This window comes from Dermacentor variabilis, chromosome 2 (genome assembly GCF_050947875.1).
Source record: "Dermacentor variabilis isolate Ectoservices chromosome 2, ASM5094787v1, whole genome shotgun sequence".
Lineage (NCBI taxonomy): Eukaryota > Metazoa > Arthropoda > Arachnida > Ixodida > Ixodidae > Dermacentor > Dermacentor variabilis.
Genome location: NC_134569.1, coordinates 230,795,517 through 230,807,954, shown reverse-complemented (window position 1 = coordinate 230,807,954; position 12,438 = coordinate 230,795,517).

Sequence of the window (12,438 nt, the reverse complement as noted above, 5' to 3'; positions counted from 1 at the left end):
AGTTTAGGTGGCAGCACTTTCGGCTCTGGCGATCCTCCAAGCCTCCAACTTTCGCTGAGCCTCCAATGCCGAGCTGGTCAGAACCGTCTCCAACTGTTCATGCGTTGCGTTCCGATTGGAGGATGGGGGTGTTATCAGGGATATTTTGGCATACCCATGTTGTTGATATAGGGTAGCTCCTCTGTACAGAAATGAAAAGGGGTTCGTAAAGGGTGGGGTGCATCGCGTGGAGCAGCGCAAAGTGAGGATAGGTGTTTGTCTGGAGTTGCCTCCAGGCGTTGCCTTGAGCTCTGGTGAGGGATAGGTGTCGTGGCGGCATCGTTTTTGAAAGGCAGCAGTATTGAATTAGTTCATATAAAGTATATATTGCAGGTGGAAAGTTGTCCTCTGCTGTCTCTTGCAGTGCTAGGTTGCAGTGACCTCGGGCTATCGTGTATGCAGCATGGTTTCAGCTGAGGTTATCTTCGGCTGGTGCCCAGGTTATAGTGATGCGAAGCATTTCGCGGAGGTGGTTGAAGATAACGCAAGCTTTTTGATGCACATGGCTGTTCGCGTAGGCTCGACATGTTGACTTACACTCGGTCAGAATATATATTCGCTCATGCCGATATGGCGTCCGCAAGAGCGGCCTTTTCTGCTACGCAGACTTTGAGCGTATGAATGGGTGCGGATGCTGTTCCTCCTGTCTGTGTCCTGCCAAGCTGATAACCATGCCCTGTTTATTCGGTAACCTGGTCGCATCAGGTCAGCGAGCATTGGAGAGAGTGCCGTGTCCTCTTTCTATTGCTGAGGCTCGGCTTTTTCTCCTGCCTAAGTGATATTCCGGGTTCATGTTACGCGGAATAGGCGCCATCGTCATTTTCCAGTATAGGTACTTCATGAATGCTTGTTGACCACTGAATTCCGTGGTTCTGCCTGCTCTAGTGAGGTTGAGTCGTCTGATTTGTGCATGGCGGTGTGCTTTAATTACTTCATCAAAGGTGTTGTGGATGCCAAGGGTAGAGGTTTCATTTTTCCCGTGCCTTGAGGAAGGCTGATGACTTGTTTGTACGCTTTCCATAGGAATACATTTACTTGGGCGTTTTCGGTTGTTGCTAGGTTGAACTGCGATACCGCGTACGTGACTCTCCTGACTTTAAGGGCCCGAGTAAAACGTCCTATGTAAAATTTCTTCCTGACTTGCGACTCTCTTCATTATGCAAGATACGCTGTAGGCCGTTTGTATTAGTGCGCGTATATTTTGGTTTTAAATCGAAGTTCTTAGGCCGCCGTTCCTGCGGCGAGCGTCGGCGAGTGAACGAGCACAGTTAAGGATCAAAGCGAACGCGGAGCGCAGCTGCACATGAAAGATGGCGGTAGCGAACAGAGCGCTAGGAGGAAAGCGGACGAAGCAGGCATGGCGACATGGCCTGAGGTGAAATGCCTAATGCTGGGCAAAACTGGCTTTGGGGCGACCATGACTAGGGGATGACGCGAGGCTGGCGCGCGTCGTCGATATGAAAACAAAGCGCTGATGAGTGGAAGCCTCTGCGCGACGGCTGTTGTAAGTCGCGCCCACGCATCACCCACGCGCTGTCTCTCTAGCTGTCGCGATCAGCGAGGCAGTCACGCCACACTTCGCTCTGTTTGCAAAGTGCCGCAAGAGACAGATTGTCCGTGCCAGCCAATAATATATCGCGTAATGTACACGCATAGAGCTGCACTCAAATTTCGCATTATGGGGTATCGTAATCGTCGGCGTAATATTTTGCTACCGTTATGTCACATGTGAAGCCCGAAGATGTGGGTTGTTTGTACTCTGGGTATAGGTTTGTGGTTAGGCTGCATTTCAACGGCCTCTCGCTGTGCTTTTTCCGCTGGATTTCTTTGTAAGGAGCAGGAGCTGGAATTGTTGTGTGGTCCAATGCAGGCTAGAAATACATTTATTAGGTCCGCGAACCTCTCATTGTTAAATCGCGAAAGAAATTTGCAGAAAAGGCAATGCAAAAATGTTAAGCGTATAAGTCACTCTGCTACAATAACCACGACCACGACAATAAGCAGTACAATACGCGCAAAACAACCAACGTTGCGCAATATCATTCTACATATCCGGGGAACCTAAAACCAAATCGCAAGCGAACACACAATAGAACGAAGAGATTCGAATGCATTTCGCAACTGGTATTTGATATACTACGCTGAATCAAAATTGCAAAGGAGAGGGCAATTTGGTTTCACGACGGCAAAAGACTTCGAGGCACAGCAATCACAAATGGGAAAGGGCTTGGAGATGCATCACAGAGCAATGAGAAAGAATGTGCACAGAAATAGTCGCAGACGATTGATAAGAAGTGGGCTATGTACAAAACTGAAAGCACTCGCGTGCAAAATGTGCACTAATAAAACAAATAAGTATAAAAGATGGCACAGTGTGTTCATTTCTATACAGGTACGTGAAATGACTTTCAGTTTTTATTTCGATAACAATTATATAGGTACTTGAGGCGCATTCTTTTCCTTGAAGAAGAAGAATGCGCCTCGATTACCGATATTACTATTATCGAAATAAAAACTGAAAGTCGTTTCGCCTACCTGTATCAAAATAAACACACTGTGCCGCCTTTTATACTTATTTGTTTTATTAGTGCACATTTTGCGCTCGAGTGCTTTTAGTTTTGTACATCGCCCTCTTCTTAGGCGCATTTCTACCTTAGGCGTCAGTGTCGCCGGGAGGCTCGGCACAAAGCCCAAGGGCGATGAAATTGTCGCCGCGCACCATATGTTGCATGTGTAAATGAAAGCGTACGAGGGTGAGCCGGCGATCGCGGCTCAATCTCGCGCACGCAACGGACGAAAGCGGGGAGCAAGCGCGCCGCCTCCCGTCGCGCGGAAGGCTTCAGGGGAAGGGTAGAGAGGGTGGGGGGCGCGTTCTGCACCGCGCAGCCCGGTCGCGCGTGCGAGCGCGGTAGGGCCGCTGTGTATAGAAAGTCATCAGCGAGAGGTAACGAGTGCGCGCTGTTCTTCGTTTTCGGGGCTTGGTTTGCGTCGATGCGAGCGGCAGCACGAAGGCGAATTCGCTCGCTGCTGCTGCCGCGTTTCCTCACTGCAGCGTTTTGACACCGAGTTTCCGCGGTTGTGGATTGAGGTGTGTTCATGTTTGCTTGTGCGAGCGTGACACTATGCTTGTTAATTTAGTTAGTAGGCCTTTGTGTACAAGCGTATACCATTTCCTTACTTCGTTCAGCTCTTTGCTATCGCCCTGCCTTTCTAGCGAAACTGCGAACATATTTAAGAGACCTTGAGCACACAAGCAGTAGGCACTGCTACGCAGTATTGAAACTAATAGGGCTTGTGATGACGCCGTTGCGAGAATTACGCCGGAAAAATACACATTGAATCGCTTTGCGCACCCGCTATAGAAATGATGTCATTACCTAATTGGTGTGTAGCAGCAGAGACATCGAGGCAGGTGAGAACAGCGGCTGACAAGGGTTAGGTACGGCTGACTAGGGACATAGCCACGCGAGCAACATCGCCAATGAAGCGAAGTGCGCGCGTGGCTCAGATCCCGTGCGGCCGGTGCAAGGGTCGAGACGTTTACCCACCGAGGAATGACCGTCAGCTAGGGCCTTCGGCTCGGTATAAATACACTCGTGTTTATTGTGGCTCATCGTCATCTCTGAATTCGCACGCCACAGATGCAATGAACAAAACAGCAGCATCATCTCGGAGTCAAATTACTACTTTCTTTGCAATGCTTCTTGAAGAAATAGAAGGCAGTCTATGCAAAATAATACACTTCTTCCTAGACAAACAAAAGCCAGTTGCTCAGAACGCAACCCAAATAGGTTTAGCCTAACAAAAGGCGCGTAGCAAAAGAACTCTTTGCCCTGAACAGCAGTTACATTGCTAAATACAGAAAAGAAGTAGTAACTCTAATGACAAAAAAGCATTCCGGCACAAAGCAGCTCAGGATGACGGCCGATGTTAACGCGATTACCAGTGTAGCAATGTAAGGACAAACGCTATTGCGATCACAGGAACCCGTCGTGTATTATTAGTTGGTTACTGCAGCCGCGCTCCTCTCTCGCGCTTCCCTCTACACACTCTGCCCCATCTAGAGTTGTCACCGCATAGTTTGCTCGGAGCGCTTGCCTGAGTATATATTGAGATAAGATTGTCTGAATATAAGTGACGCGGGTTAAAACGCGCACAGCACCGTAGGAACTTGAAAAGACTTTTTTTCTTGCAATAATGTTCGGCACATACCGACTCACCCAATTAAGCGCGAAAGAAGTTAATTAAAAAAGGCACATGCGCCCCTTCCACAGACCTAGTAGCACATACACATTTACCCAGGTTGGCGTGAAGGAGCTTCATTGAGGAGTGGCACATAATTTGTGTCACATGACCAGTGAGCCAAGGTGGTCCGATAGTTGGTTTTAAACCCCGCTCCTTCAGCACACCAGACCGATTATCTACCCGTTAGACCACCGACGAGTCGGTTACCCAAGCTGGCGTCAAAGAAGTTAGTCAAGGGCGAACATACCGCATACAGGCTGAAGTACCGAAAGAATACTACTCGCAATAAGAACGCTCAGTCGTTTTGTCTGAGATGTGGTAATACCAAGGCAAGAAGCTGCGGTAGAATCGAGGATATAAATGCCTGGTACACTGAGGCTGGCGCTTGAGTTGCTTGCACACTTGGAGAGTCAACTAATATCAGGTGAATATATTTTTATTGTTGAAACAATTAGTGTACTCACTAGACAAGATTCCATTCCTCGTAATAAAGTGTTATATTTGAATATGGTGACGTGGTATTTCCAACGACAACACGTGATGTCACCCTACTATGCACTTCAAAATAGCATGCCAAGGATGATCGGGCCTAAAGTGACAAACATGAGCCGACCTATAGAAACGTCTCTTAATGTGCCTAAGGTACTAATCCCGGATCATCCAATTGTCGCATAGTGTCTTTCCATACATGGGCTTCAGCGTGAGTTTGCATTTTCTTAGAAGGGTAACACTAAGGGATCGTGTAACAGACAAAATAACCTAAAGGTACTATAGAGACGTGCGCTCAGAGCATCAGTGTTTGAATTGCCATTAGATCCACTTGTAACGAACGTAACAACATCCACATCAATCGCAGCATTTCTACAGAAAGGTTAGGATACCACAAACAGTACAGTTTCCGCGAACGCCATTTCGTTTTTGTTGTGGATAAATGTAGTTACCATGCTTTCCTTGAAATATTCAACGAATAATCTTCAGGTAATTTGTGGAAGTAACTATGAAGAGTATTCAAAAACAAGAATGGGGCTTACAGATGAAGTAGCGCACTGTGGTGTAAAGGTACTTCAGAGAGACTTGCCAACTTTTCGATAGGAGGACCTACCTTCGTCAAAGGTGGCCTCGTCATTGTTGGCATGTTTGCTTTAAGGCGCTAGCAGTGCGACGTCACGTGCGGTTGTTGTCGGTGGTGGCTGGTTGTAAAGGGAGAAATTGCAAACAAATTGAGCACAGTCGCCTGACTTCTGTAAGCGTGGTTTCTCAGACGAGGGGACAAGAATGGGAGAGTGCGAAGGCGAGGAGCAAAAAAAAGGAGACAGAAAAGAAAGAAAAAAAAAGACCAAGAGGTAAGCAAATTTAATGACAAGAAAATAAAAAAAAGGGCATAGGGGATTGTTGTGGGAGGGAGAAGTCACAGAGCATTTAGAGGTGTCATTGGCGGCATACTTTTGTGGCTTTAGAAGAGCCAGTCAGTCGGTCAGGGCGCGAGTAACAAGCAACAGCAAAAAATACTTTACTTGAAAGGATCACTTGAACAATGCAGCATCATTGTGTCGCGTAATTTTGAAGGAGATAGGATGGCGACAAGAAATCTGGGATGCAGCGCATGGGGTAGATGGAACCAAGCGGCTTGGCCTTTCGAGGGAAGTTAGCGTCAGTAGCTTAACGTAGGCGTCGTCACTGCGGTAAACACAACTGGCGAAACCCTGTGTGGCTGCGCCGAAAAGTAATGCTGGCGTCTGCAACTTTGAAATGCGTTGTTGATGGTGTTTCAAAGAAATAGTATAAAATGAAAAATACAGACAAAAATAGGGGCAGGACCGAAACCGGAATTATATATAAGAGTGCGACATGAGTTAACGTGAGAGGTGGCAGGTGTGCATGGGAAAACTGGCCGTACAGTGGATATATGCGTAAAGAAAAGTCGCAGTTTCTCCCGAAAGACGAAGCACCGATTGAGATAGCAAATCAGTGGATAGCAGAGCGAATTAAGGACAGTAGTTTTAGCAGCCATGTAAAATTGTAGACATACGCTTACTAACCAAAGTGATAATGATAATATTGGTAAGCATGACTGAACGAGGACGTAATAAGAAACAGGCACACAGCGACAGTGCTGTAGTTTTGTGTCTGCTTCTTACAACGTCCATGTTCAGTCGCGCTTACACATTCCATCATGTATTCAAACCAACTAGCCTACCAACGTGTTTTAAATAATTCAACCAGCACGGTGTCATGCGCGTACACGAAAACATGAACACATCTCGCTCGACGAGCGCGGAAACTCGCTGTCATGTTTCTGGAGTGAGGAATCATGTCAGCCGCAAGCGAAATGACGTTTTTGTATCCGCGAACGAAACGTCCAAAGCACAGCGCATACGAAGCTACCGGCGCTACGTGAACTCTGCAAACATAGCACATAGCTTTGAAGAAGAGGTTCTTGGGAGCGCACGAGTTCGCCACCCCGCAGATCGCTTTCAAGACAGGATCACCGCAAACGCATCCCTATGGCCTTCGCCAAAGCTGTCTACTACGTCATCCGCGATTCGCGTGGCTAACGCCGTAGTAAACGCCACGGCTGTATCCACTCTGCACGGAGCGGCTGGTGAGGAGGCAATCGAGGCACCCTAGCAGCCGCAGGAGAAGAACGCCCCTCCTCCCTCGCCCGACCCCCCTGGCTCGCGCGCGACAAGAGAGGGCACGCATCCGGGTCGCGTTCCTCGTTCGCGCACGCGATATTGAACAACGTTCGCCGGCTCACCCTCACAAGCTTTCACTCGCACATATAGCATATTTCGCGCGGCGATCGCCCTTGGACATTACAGAACACCTCACGGCGATGCCGACGGGAGAAGTGCGTCTGGAGCGTTCTATGGCAAAATGTGGAAGAGTTTATGAGACTGAGCGGTAGTCAGGGACAAATTGGTAATTTGGTAATATCTGAGGGTTAGGGGGGGGGGGGAATTCAGGTTAGCTGGTGGCATTATGTTTTGTAACTTGGTTCATATAAGACTTTCAGATTTAAGTTATGGCTTTTAGCGATTCTAAGTTGCCTCGTGCCAAATTAATTCCCGTCGAGTGTAGGCATTGAAACTTGTGTATGAGGTGCTATTCCATATACTTCCTCTCACTAAGTGAATGGAAATTTTTTCTACTATATAGAGCCTTGCTTTGCCGAATATATGAGCATGTTCAATAACGCGGCTGGCTAATGCTTTCAGGAAATAGTGTATTGTGTCTGCGCGGTGACCATTGAGTCTTGTATCAATTTTTTGTCCAGATTCACCTATGTATCGTTTGCTATAAGCGGCACATTCTAGACAACAGACTACGTTGTCTGATGTGCAAGTGAAACTCGAAGTTACCGTGTGTGAGTAATTTTACGCTGTACTTTTTAGTTAGTAGCAGATCGAATATGTTTGCATGCAGAGCACCTGGGGCGGCCGCAGGGTTCGGAGGCTAACTTCGTCTTTTTTCTTAGTTTGGCATGCACATGAACATGCTTAAAATTATTGTTGTGTCTGTAGGCTACGAGGGGTTGGTCGGGAAAAATGTTATTACGTTCGTGGTTGCTGGTCAGAATTGGGTAGTACTTACCTAGGATATTGTTACTGCTTGGGAGGGCGTTTGAGAATTTAGTAGTAAGAGGCGTTGTTCTTGTGATCCTAGGGCAGGGCTTGAGGACCTTGGGTCGATCAAGTTTGGTTGCATTGGTGTAGGCTTTTTGAAGTGCACTATTTACGTGGTTCCTGTTTGATAGCGTTTCTTTAGGGTGATCGAGTCTATCTGTGTAGTTCTGGTTCTCAACGCAAATGCGACGTAGTCGTCTGGTTTAGTCTTCAAAGATGCCTTGTTCGCAATGTCTGGGACGGTGGCTCGTACATTCGAGGCACTGTTGTTTGTCGAAAAGTTTCCAATGCAGCGTTGGATTTAGCGTCCCTTTGTCTATGAAAACTGTTGTGTCCAGAAAATTTATGCGCTCCGGTAAAGATACTCATTTGGATTTTATTGTTGATTGAAAAGAATTTTGCAAGGCTACATATTTATCTAGACTGTCTTGACCATGTGCCCATATTATGAATATGTCGTCTACGTATCGCAGGTATGTGTGGGGCTTGTATGTGCAACGAAATAGAATATCTGTTTCTAGAATCCCCATAAATATGTTCGCGTAAGTTAAGGGAAAAGGCGTACCCATACTTGTACCATGTATTTGTAGATAAAAGTCCTCAAACTTGAAGTAATTTGCTAGAGCGGACTTTTTTTCTTGTTTTTTTTTTAAATTTTGTCCCTTCTTGGTACTTTTATTTCCTTTTCTCTCCTTTTTTCCCTTTCTTTTTATCTGCCTGCCCACTCTCCCGCTCTTGTCCCCTCATCTTAGAAAACAGGTTGGCAGAGGTCAGACGACAGCGTTTATTTTGTTTGCAGTCTCCCCCTTTATAACCACCGCACGTGACGTCACTGTACTAACCCGTTAAAGCTAACACGCCGAGGATGACTAGGCCACCTTTGACAAAGATCGTCCTCCTATCGAAATGTTGTCCAGCCTTTTTGATGCACCTTATCCAAGTGTATAACCTTTATACCATCTGGAGGGTATTTCAATTCCTAACGATACACAATACCTATATGGATTAGCATCTGCGTTAATTTGTTGCACAAACTTTCGCGTTTCTTGCAGTTTATGAGCAGTGATCAATCTCCAATGTACTTGCTCAAAAGGACCTTTAATACCGATATCTATGGACGTCACCTAACTCAATGTGTTTCTTTTAAAACCACACATGCGGATGAAAGCAAGGGTGAAATTGAACAGCACATCGAATACTATAACACGTCAAGTGAAGATTGGTGAGTTCGTGTAGGAAAATACACTTTTCTTTCAACTAAGTTCGCTAAATAATGGTGAATTAGCATGCTCACTGTGATCGCATGACATCTTTTGTACTGATAAAGCTACTAGTATTTTAACGCTGCCGTCAACGAACTAAATTCAGTTACGTAACGAAAGCTCTGCATATTGGTATTTTCTTCTTGCTGAAGGAAAATAAATGTAATTAAGGACCGCTACAGGAAATTAGCGAAAGACGGAACGGAAAGAGGAAAGATGAAAGAGGCTCGTGCACAACCCCACCCGAGCGGAAAAGAACTTCCGTCCAGAAATTCAGAAGAAGCTGTGCGGTGTCACGCCAGTTAATCCAACGGCACACGGCGAAGTCTACGGTGGAAAACCAAACCACGATCTTGACCAACCCTTTACGAGGGCTGAGCTCTCTCTTGCACTATCAACGCCAGAGCCAGAGCAAAGATAGGATCAACCAACACCTTCCACAGCAGGTCACTGCAGCTTTACTCCATTACTTCAGTAAATGCTGGGAGAAAGAAAAGCTACCGGCTTGCTGGAAGCGCACGGAGAACACCACGATCTGCATACCGAACAAACAGCTCAGCATCGACAACTTGCGGCCAGATTCCTTGCGTCTTGTGTAGGGAAACTTTTTGAGCACATGATAGACAATTGGCTCATCCCTTACTTCGAAGCCAACAGATATTGTCCTTACACTATGTTCAGATTCAGGCAAAACATATCTACGCAAATCGTCTTCATGCTACTAAAATACCTCATCGGCCACCCGAGCACCAGAGGCAAATCCTTGATCCTAACCATCGACGTGATTACGACATGTTTATGTAATTACTTCCTTTTTTTGGAACCAATAAATCTGAATCTGAATCTGAATCTGAAGGAAGCTTTTGACAACGTCAGTGACTAAGCTATCCTCTGAAAACTCGATGACCCGGGCTGCGGGTCTCTGGTATACGAATACGTCAGGAATCTCCTCAAGGACCGCATGGTCACAGTAGGAATGTACAACGTCCACAGGAACAGCTTCGGATTACCCAGCAAAGGCGCACTGCACGGTTTTGTCATATCACCACTGCTCTTCAACGTCGCCATGACCAAGCGGCCCAGTCTTCGCGACACCATACAGGATATAAGACACGCTTTTTATTCAGGTGATATAACGTTATGGACAAGATTATTAAAGGTTGGATTGCGTAACATTTTGACGGGACACACAGAAGAGAAACACACACCACATTCTCTTCTATGGGTCTCGTCAAAATGTTGCGAAATCCAACCTCTAATATGCTATACCAACACGCCCAGTCGTCAACCTTGGCAAGTTTTATGGACAAGGGCCTTGAACAACGGAATGCAAGAACCACGCCTACAAGAAGAAGTACATACCATCGAGAACGACTTGAAAAAATGCGGCCTCCGCTGTGCTCCAGAAAAGTCAGCTACGATGAACCCTATCCCAGTGTCACCTTCAATGGAACGCCCTTCTCTAAAGTGGAGACTACGAGTTCTAGGGTCTCCCATCCACGAAAACGATTCCGGGGCGGCTAACCTCCCGTGACTACATCTAACGCTATCATAGCTCACGCACCTCGTCAGGAGATTTGCAAATCATAGAAGGGGCCTTAAAGGGCAAGACAGGCTACGTGTGATGCAAGCATTCCTCACCAGTCGGCTAAAACACGGTACGCTTTGCATCAAGCTGAGGACAGCAGACGTAAAAAAATTCAACATTATAACAGGCGAAGGTATCAAAATCGCCCTGAAGGTCCAATGCATGACACTTCTCAAGAAGGGCATACCCAACACCTGGCAAGAGCTAGCTGAAGCTAGCAAAGCCAGTCAATTAGAACGTCTGAAGCTCACACGCCCAACGGAAGATCAGTGCTCGAACGCCTGAGCTACCGCGAAGTCTTTATAGCCACCACAAACCCAAAAGAAAAAATTCCCACAAAAAACGTCGTATTCCTGTGTATATCACCAATCCGACGCAACACGTATCTCAAGTACCGCAAGGAAAGAATACAAGCCAGATTCGTTACCCTACGGCGAAGACAAAGGCGAGGTGTAGACGCCAGATACGTCGACGTATCTGGCGCTTACGCCCTCACTGTCATGGATTCCCAGGGCAGAGAACTGGTATACGCCACAGTTCGCCCCCAAAACCTTGAGACTCCAGAGGAGATGGCGATCGCCCTAGCAACTACCACTACCATGGACGCAGCTGTCATGTTTGCAGATTGTTAAGCAGCTAGCAGAAACTACGCTAGGGGTAGCGTGCCGAAAGAAGCACTACATAAATTTAAGCATCAAAGCACTCTGATCCCATTCACCTGGTGACATTGATTGCTGGGCACGAGGGGCTGGAGGAGAACGTAGCGGCACAGGCCACGACCCGAATTCTCGCTTGCTTGGCCAACAGTGCCTACTCTCGATGGTCCCGGCCTGCATCAGCGGGGGTAGAGACTGAACCCATCATGTGCCTGCTAAGCGATCCTTCTACATCACAGGATGGAACGCAGGGAGTTATCCAAATGTGAGCAACGAAGAAAGACCGCACTCAGAATATACTTATACATAGACTCTTCCCAACGCTACAAGGATACATGTCCCGAATGTGTGGCGTACCAGACAACTTGGCACACCTGATCCTCCGATGCCCATGGTATCTTGACAAAGGCGCATCACCCTCACGGAAAGACTAATGCCACACAAGAAAGCGAACAGCTCATCGAAACGTGGGAGTCCACGTTCGCTTGCGAGCACCAGGAACACCAACAACGCCTTGCCGCCAGAGTCAACGGGGCAGTCAAAGGCGGATGGTTCCTTGAATGTGGGAAGCTTCCACCTAATGTAGAACTTGTGCTTGCGCTGGGATACGGTTTGAAAATAAAAGTTTATTCTTAATACTCGTCCTTCCTTTTCAAAGAAGCCGAATTTACTCGCTCGCAAGCAATGTACGCTCCTCTTATTCTTCGCTTTCCTATTCTTCTCATGAGAAACACTTAGGATTAGATAATATATTTAGAACTGAGGTTAAAAAGCGCAAATAAAGCAAGGACCCAAGAAAACAAATACCACCGACAAGTGCTGCCTGTGGTATTTGTTTCCTTGTGACATTGTTTTATTCGCGTTGTCTAGCCTCAGTTCTAAACATGAACCAACTAGGCCTCATCAAGATCTTACTAATAGATATTGTACATCGCCTCCGTGATCTTACGTATTACATGTATCTTGCCCTGGCGGTGACGTGGGGCTAGGAAAAGTACCTTAACACAACGCTGCGGACCCGG